At 40.3% G+C, this 13,699-nt stretch overlaps 1 protein-coding gene across 13 annotated transcripts in view; it reads left to right on the top strand.

Annotated features, from left to right (window-relative positions):
- Positions 1 to 13,699, top strand: part of EPC1 (enhancer of polycomb homolog 1) — a 71,127-nt gene that overhangs the window by 17,064 nt on the left and 40,364 nt on the right. The window lies entirely within an intron of this gene.

The following is a 13,699-nucleotide window of genomic DNA, read 5'->3' as shown; positions in this document are numbered from 1 at the left end:
AAGTTGTGGTGGCTGGCGGGGAGCGCGCTGGCCCGGGCCGCCCTCGTGAGGGAACAAGGACCGGGTGCTGGGCTCGGGGCTCCGGGTGCGGGGAGCTGAGGGGGACACGGGGCTCCGGGTGCGGGGAGCGGGGCTCGGGGCTGGCTGCTGAAGCGTTGTTGTCTGTGCCGGCGCGCCCCCGCGCACGTGTTGTGGTGGCATGTCTCCTCCTGACGGGCCGTAACGCGCGGGCAGTCGCCTGTCTGCGCGAACGGAGCTGCTGCGGCGTGAACTTCAAGCTGTGTTGCTAATGTAATTTTTATTTGTGGCCAGAAGTAGAAAGTGAAGGGGTTTTTGTTTAGATTTATTTGAAAACCGCAAGAGTGCCTTCGGAGATAGGCGTGATGTGAGTAAAATTGTGATGTTCACAAAATTGTGATGTGTGGAAATACAGAAGTCGCTACTGAAATACTACTCAAAGTAAGAAAATCCGAGTTTGGAGGCCAAAAGTTTATCGCTTTCCTTTCAGTTTTGCTGTCTCAGTGGAGAATGAAACTTAAACCTTTTTGAACTTCACGATCATTTAATCATTCACTCAACATGTTCTAAGATAGGTATAACATTCAATAGCTGCTGTTGCTGAAGAACCCTGCTGAAGTGGGTTGTTATTTTCAATGTTTGCAGATCTTTAATTGTTTCCTTAGTATAATCAGTTTTCTCTATTTGTGCATTAAGCACAGCATATAGGAGAGAACTGTAGAAATACAGTTATGTAAACAGGTCTTGAAATTTAGTGATGAGAACAAATGTGACAATTTCATAGTCTTGAGTTTTGCTAGCTGTCAGGCTTCCATTGTCCTTCGAAGGTGACAGGCTGCAAGGTTCCTGTTTGTATTTCTAGATGTAGCAAACTTCAAGTTACTTCTCTAAAACTTAACGTACACGTATCTTTTTTAAATGTAGTCTTTTCTTTGTGGCACTGTTGCTCTAAGTTAACTGATTCTGTGATTTTTTTATGATATGTCTTCAGGCTGAAGGATTTCTAGAGAGTAGTCCGCTGCATGTTGTTGTCTCCATTCAGTAGCTACTCTTTGAGACTTTTCTAGTGTATCTGCCTACCATTTTAACATAATTCAATATTTCCAAGTCCTGTGCAAGCCATAAGTTGCTTTAAACATCCACTAAAATGTATATTGTGAATTGGGTTTTTTTTTGGTGGTGGAGGGTTTTTTAATGGTTTTGTTTTGGTGGTGTTTATTTTTGTGAAGTGAAGGTTCTCAAAACTTTAGAATGGTATGCATTTAGTAATAGTATTTAAGCAGTAGGTAGCTATGCTTAGATGCTTGTATTTCTTTTGACGCAGTAGATGTATTCTGAATTGATACCTGTAGATGCTAAATATGAGGGAGAGGACCCTTAATTTCCACTTGTACCAAAATTTTACATTTTGTTATGTTTGCTATGATGTTTGCTTGCCAAGTTTATTTCTTAGTTAAAGTGAGCAAGTGTGCATGCATGTATTTGTTTATGTAGAAATGTCAGATTGCTGTCTTTTCCTTTTACTGTTTGCCTGGCAGTTACAAGTTTTCAGGCTAGAAAATTACATGGCGTAACTATGTAGCCTCCATAAACCCAGAGATATATGTCCTAGCTAAGGAAAAGTAGTTGCGGGCAAGGGAAATTTTGTAAATGTTAATTGTAAGTCTTGTTTCTGTGGTAAATGTGATGTTTTTGTTTACTAAATCTAGCTTTGAGGGTTGATCTTCAGAGCTGTAGGTGTAAGTAGACACTTTCCACAGTTAAAGTTTGCTCATGCCTTTGTTTTAAATATATGTGTACACGCACAAGCACACACCCCCAAGAGAAATTTGTTTGCCATCAGTAAACCCAGGTGTCTTCCCGAATCCTTTTCGGATCTTCTTACAGAAAATAGTTGATGTTAAACTCTTCCTCCTTCTTGTTTCTGCAGACTTGCTGAATTTCCTTCCTTCCCTCTTCTCAGCCCCAAAAGCTTTCTCTTCAGTTTTGTATTGGTGTTGACAACAAAGAGACAAGGTAGTTGACTAAAGTTATGGCAAACCTCACAGGTTTAATGCTCTATTACATTCTTTTTCCCAAACTTCATGCTATGCAGGATTTGGGGAAGTTGGGAGTTGTTTGTGTTATGTAGCAGTTGAAGACTTGAGTTAGAGGATTTTTTTCTTAATACAAAATAGCTATTACTTTCAGAAGTATTATCCATTTCTTTACAAACAAAGTGTCCGTAAGAATCTGGGGGGAGGGGACAGCGTCTACTAGTGTGAACAGGCATTTATAACTATTTTATAAATAGAATTCTAACATTGCCTTGAGTTTTGCATAAATGTAATTTTAAATGAACACATATTTGGAGTTAAGAGCTCTCCTCTTGACTAACTTTCCCTAGGGAAAAATGCAATCAAAAGGATTTAATATTCAAGCATCAAGTCACAAGATCTTTAAATGACTAATTAGTGTTTTGATGCAGAAAAAGGAATCTATTTTACTTTCCTTTCATCTTACCTTTCTCCCATCCTGTTCCTACAAAGAATAAATGTGGAATGTAGTGCATCTTCATTAGTACTACTGGAAACTTCAGCTGAGCAGTGATGTTCCGTAAGAGTCTTCTGAAGGGAAAACAACCTACTTGCTAAGTTGATCTGAGTTCTAAAATACGTAATTGATAAGAGGGATATAGTAACTCTTCAGAAAGAAGTGACAACTAAGGGCCTTAAAGTGATGTTAATTCTGTTAAACAAGTAGAGTATACCTTTCTGCTTAGTATGTCATAACTTCAGTTAGTGGTTTTGTTTGGAGGTAAAAGACTGGAGTAAGAAGCTCTTTGGCACACAGACAGCGGTACTTGAAGTTATCAACTGATGCTCTGTTCTGACAGTTGGTTTAGCTCCCAGGTTTCTAGGGTAAACACATGGTGGCTGTTGCCAAGTCTGTTGCTAAATCTAAGAAACTAAAGACTATTGGGAGACATATGCATCACTAAAAAAAAAAAAAGCTTTCAAAATGTAATAACACTTCTTACGCAATACTAAACATGCCCTGTATTATCTCAAAATCCTGTTTTTGAGCAGAATGCTTCCTTAGTGCTGCAATTTTGAGAACCAGACAACAGACCACTGTTAATAATACAGTAATGCAGATTTGGCTGACAAGTTCGTTTTAATTCATAACTGCCTGAATAAAGAAGTAGATGGATTGGATTTGCTTATCCTTTGTGAAGGTTTTTTTTAAAAGGTGTTAATTTGTGTGGCCTGTTGTTTTGTGTTTTTTGAGGGGGTGTTGCTTTAACTGGAAAGTCAGATTCTAGACTGGAAGGAGACAGCTGGAAAAGCAGAGCAGAGGTAACTAGTTACTTGAGATAAAACACTTTACTGAAAACATGGGACAGACTGAAGCTTTTTGAACATGTTCAGTAACATGTTTCAGAAAGAAAGCACGCATAGCTTTACAGGCAACCTGGATTTGGTGGCCTCCAACCAAACCAAGGAGAACTACACTTGTTTCTTCTGCATTTTTCTGAAAGAAAAGGAGATGGGACACACACTGCATCCCCAGCCTCTAGATTCTCACTTATGGGGCTTTTGAGACTTTGTAGATAATTTTTTAAAAAAATTACCCTTGTGGAAAAGCATTGTGAATATAGTTTTGTGTGGTTTTGGGGTTGTTTGTTGGTTTGTTTCTTTTAAAAGAGAGTTAAAAAGAATAAAGCCATGTGTTTGAAGCACCTCCTATCAGCATTTATAAGGCATATTTAAAATTTCAGGAACTGTGAACTTCTTAGCTGAAGCAGTACCTCAGCAAAGATTAGTGTGTGATCAGAGATACTTTTAGTTAAGTGCCCTGGTATACATCAGAGAAATTAATTTTCTAAATAGGAAAATATGGCTATGTTGATGACATCTCCAGAGCTAATAACAGTCCTGTGGGTATGGGAATTATCATGGGTTTGAGGTGTTTGTTTGGTTTGTTTTTTTTTTTCTTGAGTGAGTTTGTTATCCTGATGTAAATGCTGACATTACTATGATCATACTAAGGTTTTGGATGTTACATTTCCACTTAGTCTGTGCGTGTTCAAGTTTGTATAGGTTAGATGCACATTTTCCGTCAGGTGAACTTTTCTAAATCCCAGTGTCTGTCCTTGGTGTTGAGGCAGGAGAGAGAGTGTCAAGCAGTGTCCTGTTGCTTTAGTGTATTAGTCTTAACTCCGTGTTCTGACTAAGATCATGGTCCAGTGGTTAATCTTTGCCCTCATCCTAACTCTGGGGTAGTAGCTTTCTTGTCCTACTGGATTTCTGCTAGACTGATGCACTATGCAGAGTTCAGCTCTTAAGATTCAGAGTTTAAAATCTGAGCTTGCTTTCTAATTTTAGTTAGTGTTGCTGGCAGAAGAATTAAGCACCAAGAGTCTGAAATTATAAGCTGTACAGCTGTTCATTCAGTTCTTGCGGTTTACGTACATGTTATGATACAACTAACAGGTTGCACAGAAGGTGGAATTAAGTCTGTGTGTGCAGTTGTCATCTGTAAATGCTGTCATACTCTCTTACCTGGTGTTTGAGCAAACTGTTAAAATAGTTTAAAATGTGCTTTAGATCTTTTAAATCCATAGTTGTAGTTATCTTCCCTGCCCTGGCTTTGGGGCTGTTTAAGAAAAGCTTATTTGGTAAAATTTCATTATTGGACATAATTATTTTTTTTTTCCCCCTAATATCAGCATGACCTGTCAGTATTGCTAAATGCTATAGAAGACCTGATGAAGATAACCTAATGTTCACTGAAATGCTTTGCAACACTTTAAACATATTCTCTAATAGGATGTTTCTTAATTTAGCAAGGTGCTACTTGTTTAATTTCCCATTTACCCAGTTTGGGTAGGCTCAAGGATCACATCCTCTCCATAAAACTGCCTTGAGCACAGCTGCCATAGATCTCTTCCAAACAATACCTGCACAGAAAATAGGCCTTTCTCTTCCCAAATCCATGCTGGAGGCATTGGGAAGCTACCATATCCAGATCCTCTTGCTGATGAAACAGCTGTTTTTACCTTTTAAAGAAAAAAGCTGATAAGGAATGTACAGGAAGGGACGTATGTCACCATCTAAGCCGTGATGAATTTAAAAATGCATGAAGTGAGTGTATAGCTGAGGTGTTGCGAGTCAGTGTATGAATGGTCTTGATTTTACATACGTAAATTTCACTGAAGGCCCTATAGTCTTTTTTGTTCATTACATTCTTGCCAGTTTAAGAAACTGCATTCTGTGTGTACTTCCATAAAAGTATGTATTTTCTGTTAATTAAACAACTGTGTACACGGCTTCTGAGTACTCTTAAAATGACTACTACCTTTGCTGATGCGCGATTCACTGATATTAAGTGTTTTAGGATCTTACAGGGGCAATCGGAATTATATGAATGTAAAATCGTAACAGATACTGTAACTGAATCATCAGTTTCAAGTCTTGATTATTTTATTTCTTTTCTTTGATGTAGAGTCTGGAAAGTTCCTATAAAGTTTTTAGCTTACTAACAGAAGAGAATCTGTGTCTCCCTGCTCCCCCCACCCCCAGCTGTAGAAGTCAAGTGTAATCTTAACACAGATGAACTGAACTCCTTTAGTGGTCTCTTCTTAGACCAGGAGAGCTGAAACATCAAAGGATCTTGAAGTAAATCGGGAGAGTAGAGACAGGTTTTTTTGCATGCTCTTTGATTCAGGAGTCCTGCAAACCGGAAGAGTATTGCTTCCTGTTCATATCACGTTTCCCGTGGTCTAGCTTTTCTGCTTGCTCATAGTAGGAGGCGTTAACTTTATATACCAGTCTATAATCTTTTTTGTGCTCAATTTTAAACACACTTAACTCATAGATTAGATTCCTAACAGCATACGAGTTCGATAATTTGGTAGGAGGGGAACAGAGAAACAAGGGTTAGGTGCAATTTTGTCTAAAGCAACGGTCAACCAATACTTCAGAGCTGGAAGAGATTTTTTTTTTTGGTGAGCTCATGTAATGGCCTTAATTTTACCTTTTAGTTTGCTGTTGAGCTTAGTAACTTACTTCAGATATACCTGTGTGAAAAATATCTGAGATCCTTAGAGAATTTTGAGAGAAAAAAACGTGACCACAAAGCTCACCGCAAGTGGCCAAATTTCAAGTGTAAGAAAACACCCGTAGCATGTCAAAATATTCAGGTGATGAAGTGTTTTTCTTTTCCGCCCCTCTTTCTGTGCCCAGCTCCCAACTATTTAGTAACAGTGGCAGCTTTCACCTTCAGTTACACCAGAGCTTTCTGTTCGGTGTTTAATGTTGGAAGGTACTGTGTGCACCTGAACATTCGTGCAAGTTAGGAAGTCTGGCTGATGGTGAGCAGTAGCTTCTATAGTGAGCAATTTATGCACTGTCTTTGACTGCCTGTCACAGTGTAAAGCTGGGCTGGCTTTTAAACCAGGGGTAGATGCTCTCTATGAACCCTCCTCCCCGCCCACCCTGAAGGGGAAGGGAAAGAGAAAAGGGAGAGAGACTCATGGGTTGGAAAGTTAAAACAGTTTTAATGAACTATAATAATAAAAAGAGTATAATAATGGAAATAGTTAAATATATACAAAACCAAGATCAAGCTCCCCTGATGTCAGTCATGTTAACCACTGGCACTGCAGGGCAGGCTCCAGGAAGGCCCAGACTGGGCCCAGCAATGGACGGGAACTGGATTCAGGGATGCATGGATTGGGGTCAGGGGCAGCAGGAAAACGGACAGAGTTCTCTTCGGACACTGGCCATAGCAGAAGGGGCGAGACCCTCGTGATCCCCCCGCTTTATACTGAGAATGACGTGTATGGGATGGAATACCTTCGTTGGTCAATTTTGGGTCACCTGCCCTGTCCGCTTCTCTGCAGGTGCAACCCTCCTGCTGCCCTTCACTTGTAAGCAGTGAGGAATTTGGCAGTGACCTTGGTTTCTGCTAGACAGGACAAGGGGCAATGGGTGCAAGCTGGAACACAGGAGGTTCCACTTAAATTTGAGGAAAAACTTCTTTATGGTGAGGGTGACTGAACACTGGAACAGGCTGCCCAGAGAGGTTGTGGAGTCTCCTTCTCTGGAGACATTCAAAACCCGCCTGGACGCGTTCCTGTGTGATATGGTCTAGGCAATCCTGCCCCGGCAGGGGGATTGGACTAGATGATCTTTCGAGGTCCCTTCCAATCCCTAACATTCTGTGATTCTGTGATTCTCTAAGAATAAGTACAGCAAGAGCCTTTCTGCATAACATCCCTACCGGTGCCTTGGTGATAACTATAAACTTCGAGTGTTATCAGTCCTGGAAGGAGACACTGTGAAACATGCAGTTAGTTTCAGAAAGTGCAGTTACTTAGAAGAAACTTAGCTGAAAGCAAAAATCACTGAAAGGAAAATTGGTCTGTTTTAGGCCAAACCAGGACATTACCTAAAGAAACTGGTTAATTCTGTGGTATGAAACCCACCTGTACCAACAGTGTTTTCCTTTTGAAGTCAGGGGGATAGTGGTGGCATAGACTTCTATTACAGACTGGTGGAATTTGTTTGAGGCTGGAATGAGATTGCCCATCCCAATTTGAAATCAGAAGCAGCAAAACTTACCATATTCATCTAGAAACAAGAAGTATAGGTTACACCTGTGGGATTTGACAACTCTGGAAGCTGGTGGTTCTGTGTGGAAGTTTAGGAATCGTGCTAGATGGCCTGTTGTTAGGCCATAGAGAAGTCAGGCACTAGCTTGAAGTTGTGAGCAGGGGACTGCCATGAAAGTGGTTTGATAATGGGATGTTAGTTCTGTATAGGGTGTTGGTTAAACATGTAATAATGGTGAAGGTGTACATGTCATGCTGTAGAGTAATGATGAGAATACTTAAGGTTTCAGAAAATAGCAAGAACAGTTGGTTGATCATCAGTGCCTTATGCAGGTCAGAGGCTTCTCCAGGAGGTCCAAGTTCTGTCTTGAAATGATGGAGGATATAAACTGGCAAACTCACTTTGGAAGAATTTCAAGTCAGGATATTTGTGTTCTAGGTGGAGGATGTTCTTTTTCTATTTGTTTTTTATCTATACAAGTTGTAAATGTATATAAAACAAATTTAATTCCTCCTAAAAAAGCTCTTCCAGAAAAGCTAAGTGTAGACTGGTCTTAAGGAATTAGTTTTATGTATGCATACTAAAACTATTTTTAACATTTTTTGGATTTCCCAGTAATTGCACAAAGAGAAGGCATGTAACAGCAGTGGCTTTACGCATAGCAGAGTTAACTAAAGTGAGACCAATTGTTGATGTTCAGACTTAAGATTTAAAAGGTTAGACTTAGTACTCTCTTTACTTAAAATGAGGATGGTTAACCACTGGAAGAGATTAAAAATCTCTCTCAAATTATTTACGTTAAGGCTGGGGGGAAAAAACCCACAAAGCTAACTTTGTTAGCAGTATTCTTAATAGCACAAGAAGAGAATACAACTGGCAGGGTTTTGCGGTTAGAGAGGAGCTTATGTCAGGGTAAACAAAGTCATTTTAAGGCCAGGTACCTCCTGGGAATTTTCCCAGCCTGTCCTAAGGAGGAGCCTCATAAGGTTATCTTCCTGACTGTTTTTCAGATTTGATTTATCATATAATGGATTTCAGCAAAGGATCGGGTATTAATTGTATACAGTAGAATATTAATAACGTTAGTAAAGGGAAGGGGCAATAATTCAGTGACCTTAATGTTTGAGCATCAGGGTGACGTGGCTTTATTTTTCTCTTTATTTTAATGGCTAACATCCTGTATTTTATTCCAGTAAAACTTAAGTTGTTCACAGGAACCTGCCTAATATTAATTTGTTTCAGGTTGAAAAAAGTGCAATGTGGCAAGCCCTTAAATCTGCTGATATTTTCTTTGAGTAGACCACTTTGCTTGTCACTGTCTCAATAATTGTGCCATAATTATATGATCATATTCCTCAGCAATGTATATGCAATTATTTCAATATCAATTTGCAAAGAGTATTCAGTATTCAATGAGTTTTGAATACTTGTAAGTTGATAACATTACTTTTTCATGTCTTCATTTTAAAGGAATGTGTGTTTGTATTTGTGTGGGAGTCTGCTCTGCTAGAACAGCATACTGTAATTCGCTGGCCTTAGATATATGTGTTAAGTTACTTGTTCTTTTTCCACTTCATTTCCACTTTCTACTTGTAAGAGGAAAGACTAGGTTTAATATTAAGGAATGCATCAAATTACTAATGCATCAGAATAAAAATGCTGGCTGCTGCTTTTATATCCTCTTCATGTTTAATGAGCCTTTATGTATGCTCTGTTCTCCCTTCTACCAGTGTATGTGTATTTCTGTGTATTCAGCTGTATGTACATTTGAGGACTAACCCTGTTCTGGGAGGGTCTTTCACAGAATCACAGAATGGTTAAGGGTTGAAGGGACCTCTGGACATCATCTAGCCCAACTCCCTGCCAAAGCAGGTTCACCTAGAGCATGTTGCACAGCGTCGTATCCAGGCGGGTTTTGAATATCTCCAGAGAAGGAGACTCCACAACCTCCCTGGGCAGCCTGTTCCAGTGCTCTGCCACCCTCAAAGTAAAGTTCCTCCTCATATTCAGATGGAACTTCCCATGTTTCAGCTTGTGCCCATTGCCCCTTGTCCTGTCACTGGGCACCACTGAGAAGAGTCTGGTCCCCTCCTCTTGACACCCGCCCTTAAGGTATATTTGTAAGTGTTGGTAAGATCCCCTCTCAGTCTTCTCCAAGCTGAACAGACACAGCGCTCTCAGCCTCTCGTCATAAGAGAGGTGCTCCAGTCCTTTGATCATCTTTGTAGCCCTTCGCTGTACTCTCTCCAGTAATTCCTTATCTTTCTTTAACTGGGGGGCCCAGAACTGCACACAGTACTCCAGATGTGGCCTCACCAGGGCCGTGTAGAGGGGCAGGATAAACCTCCCTTGACCTGTTGGCCACACTCTTCCTAATGCACCCCAGGATACCATTGGCCTTCCTGGCCACAAGGGCACATTGCTGGCTCATGGTGAACTTGTTGTCCACCAGGACACCCAGGTCCTTCTCTGCAGAGCTGTTCTCCAGTAGATCAGCCCCCAACCTGTACCGGTGCATGGGGTTATTCCTCCCAAGGTGCAGGACTCTACACTTGCCTTTGTTGAACTTCATGAGGTTCCTCTCTGCCCAGCTCTCCAGCCTGTCCAGGTCTCGCTGAATGGCAGCACAGCCTTCTGGTGTATCGGCCACCCTTCCTGGTTTTGTGTCATCAGCAAATTTGCTGAGTGTACAGTCTGTTCCTTCATCCAGATCATTGATGAATAAGTTAAACAGGACTGGGCCCAGTACTGACCCCTGGGGAACACCACTAGCCACAGGCCTCCAACTAGACTGAGCACCGCTGATCACAACCCTCTGGGCTCTGTCATTCAGCCAGTTCTCGATCCACCTCACTGTGCACTCATCTAAGCCACACTTCTTGAGCTTTCCTATGAGGATGTTATGGGAGACAGTGTCAAAAGCTTTGCTGAAGTCAAGGTAGATAACATCCACTGCTCTCCCCTCCTCAACCCAGCCAGTCATGTCGTCATAGAAGGCTATCAGATCAGTCAAACATGATTTCCCCTTGGTGAATCCATGTTGACTACTTCTGATGACCTTCTCCACATGCCTTAGAGATGGCATCCAGAATGAGCTGCTCCATCACCTTTCCAGGGATGGAGGTGAGGCTGACCGGTCTGTAGTTGCCTGGGTCCTTCTTCTTACCCTTTTTAAAGACTGGAGTGACATTGGCCTTCCTCCAGTCCTCAGGGTCTTTCTGGTTAAACAAGTAGGTGAAGGTGAATTGCGTGAATTGAGGATGGAATAAAAGTTTGAAAACTTCCTGGTCTGTCAGTCTCTTCAAGCACAGGTAGTTTGAGTGAGAGAGGAAACTATCCTCTTAAGATTTAAGTACCAGTCTTAAAGATTTGTTTCCTTTATATTTAATCAGGGGTTAAGAAATTCATGCTCTTTCAATTGGAAGCTTTCAGGAGGGTGTTGTTGGAAAGGATTGCTTTCCAACATCTGATTACATTCGTGCCTTTATACCCATTTCATTACTTCAAGGTTGGTCCTTCCTAGAAATTAATTAGAGATCTTGTAGCCTGCATGGAAGACTTACCAAGCTGACATTTGAGGAGAGAGATTTGTAGCAAAGGCTACCCTAGATTTACATTTCATGCTACTGTCCCTTTACTGTTATAATTTGAAGGGCTGTAGTAGAATAGACAGAATAGACTGTTTCAGTTGGAAGGGACCTACAACGATCATCTAGTCCAGCTACTTGACCAGTTCAGGGCTGATGAAGTTAAAGCATGTCATTAAGGGCATTGTCCAAATGCCTCTTAAATACTGACAGGCTTGGGGCATCAACCACCTCTCTAGGAAGCCTGTTCCAGTGTTTGACCACCCCCTAATGCGAGTCTTCAGATTCTTCACTGATCAAATGTCTAACTTAAAGTGTGGCCGCCAGGAAGGCGTTAGCATGGAAAGTTGAATTCTGCATAGGCTTCTTTTTCCAGATTTTCCTTTTCAAAGCTTGAGGATTTTTTGCAAGGCTGTGTTATGAAAGTGCAATGATTGTGGGTTGAAGATGCAGACCTTTTTTTGGCAAGGGAAGACGGGTGCAAGTTGTTTTGCCAAACTATTGATCTGTAATGAGTCTCACTCAAAATGCCTTTCTCAGCATAGGTATGGAAACACTTGACGTAACTTGATTTGTTTACTCTTTTGTTCTCCTTCTTAAGTTTCTTTAAACATTGGTGATAAAATTGTATTCCTGGTTTCCCCTGTGCCTTTGGTTTTCCTTAAGAAATGCACCTTTTAACTGTGTGGTAAATCTACTTCCCCCCAGCCTGGTCCTGTATTAGTGTTTAAGCAGGACGTGTCCTGTGTGCCTTGTTGATATTTGATTTTTCTCACTACTTAAAAGTACAAGAAAAAGAATTCTGAGAAGGGTGGCAGAAAATAGGAACTGACTTCAGGAAGAAGATTTTACAGTATTGTGATCTGATTTATAGTATTTACAATTCAATAACCTAGATATATCTCGGAAAAGAGCTGAATTTAAAATAACAGGGTGGTTTTATTGGAAATCTTAGGAGTAAGGCTACAGGTAAGAGCCAACTCGAGTTTGAGCTATGCAGAATTTTTGTATTTTGTATAGTTACTGGAATCGTTTAAGTGGGTTACTCCTACAAAACTGTTGGATCCTTCAGATGCTTATGGATAAATTCATGCACTCTCTTCTGTTTCTCAACTTTTTTTTTTACTGTCATGTGTTCTTTGCCAAACATAATGACCTTGTTTGCCCTTCTCTTGCTATTTATATTCTGTTTTGTTATGATTGATATTAGTGCACTAGCTCTGCTTTCTGATGAAGATGCTGTGGTCTTAAAGTAGGTTAAGTGCTATATGAGACTGTTCAAATGTTAGGAATAAAGGTAGTTTAGTATTCACAGTCCATCTGGGGCAACTGATGTATTACATTGAGTTAGAACTTCAACAAATTTCAAGTTAAGTCAATAGGCAAGGCTATTTTCTTGCAGTTTGTATGAGGGGAAAGAACTTGAGCTACCAGAACTGAAGTAAGCCAGCTTCCCTTTTTTTTTTTTTTCAGTAATGTTTGTTCAGTGTGTATGTGAAACATGCATGTTTACAAAGTGCCTCTGTCTTAAAAAATCTTTACCAGAGCTGTAGGATAAGAGTGACCAACAGAACTTTCTGTTGTGTGTTCATTCTCTCAGCTTTCCTCGGAAGGAGAGATACATCTTCTGAGGCGGCTTGTCTTGAGAAGTTGTTTAGAAATTTGCTTAATGGTAGATAAATATTGAAAACAAAGTTGGCATGTCTTGGGCTGGAACAAAAAGCAGTGAGGTTTTTTTTATGATCTTCAGGGCTTTATTGTAGGAAGTTGTTGCATTTAATGTATTAACCCTTATGTCTGGCCTGGTTTTCTGTAGACAGAAAACTTTCTGTATTTTTACTGTAGAAAGACCTTGAGCCGGTGGATGGTAGTTGTTAAATATTGTCTTTCAGAGCTTTAGCTGACTTTTAGGTAGTTGGAGTGTGGGCTACAGAATGTCCTAGAAACAAAGACAAAACCTTAACGTTGATAAAATCTGGAGAAGCTCATGAGGGAAGAGAAGCTCTGAAGTGCTCTTCATAAGCTCACGTTACTGAGGAAAGCATACCGCAAACTATCTGCTAGCTATAATTTTGTAAGTGTCAGCGTCATGGGTATGTTACATGACTAGTCCAGTCAGAAGATAACAGTTTCATTGTTGTATGGCAGGATAGTATGAAGTTCCAAAGCTGTCTGGAAGCAATAGGAAAAACAGTAATGGATATTCCTGTTGGTAAATGAGACCCTATCAAAAAATCAAACTTGTAAAACCAAGCCCTCAATTTATTTATTATTGATTCATTTCAGCAGGTAAAGAAGGTCCCCATGCATGATTTAGTAACCTGATTGTTTTAGAATGTTATATCCACTGGTTGACTGAACTCTGAAATTTGAAAAATTAAAGCAGTGAGGTATCTGACATCTTATTTTGGCTTGTATGAAATTAAATTGTAATTCCCCTGGTATAATTTTCTGGGAAAAAATAACTTGAATGTTTTCCAGTGTTGGTCGTCTCAT

This window comes from Nyctibius grandis, chromosome 7, assembly GCF_013368605.1.
Source record: "Nyctibius grandis isolate bNycGra1 chromosome 7, bNycGra1.pri, whole genome shotgun sequence".
In the NCBI taxonomy this organism is placed as follows: Eukaryota; Metazoa; Chordata; class Aves; order Nyctibiiformes; family Nyctibiidae; genus Nyctibius; species Nyctibius grandis.
The sequence above is the reverse complement of the archived record's forward strand: the minus strand, read 5'-3'. Positions and strand labels throughout refer to the sequence as shown.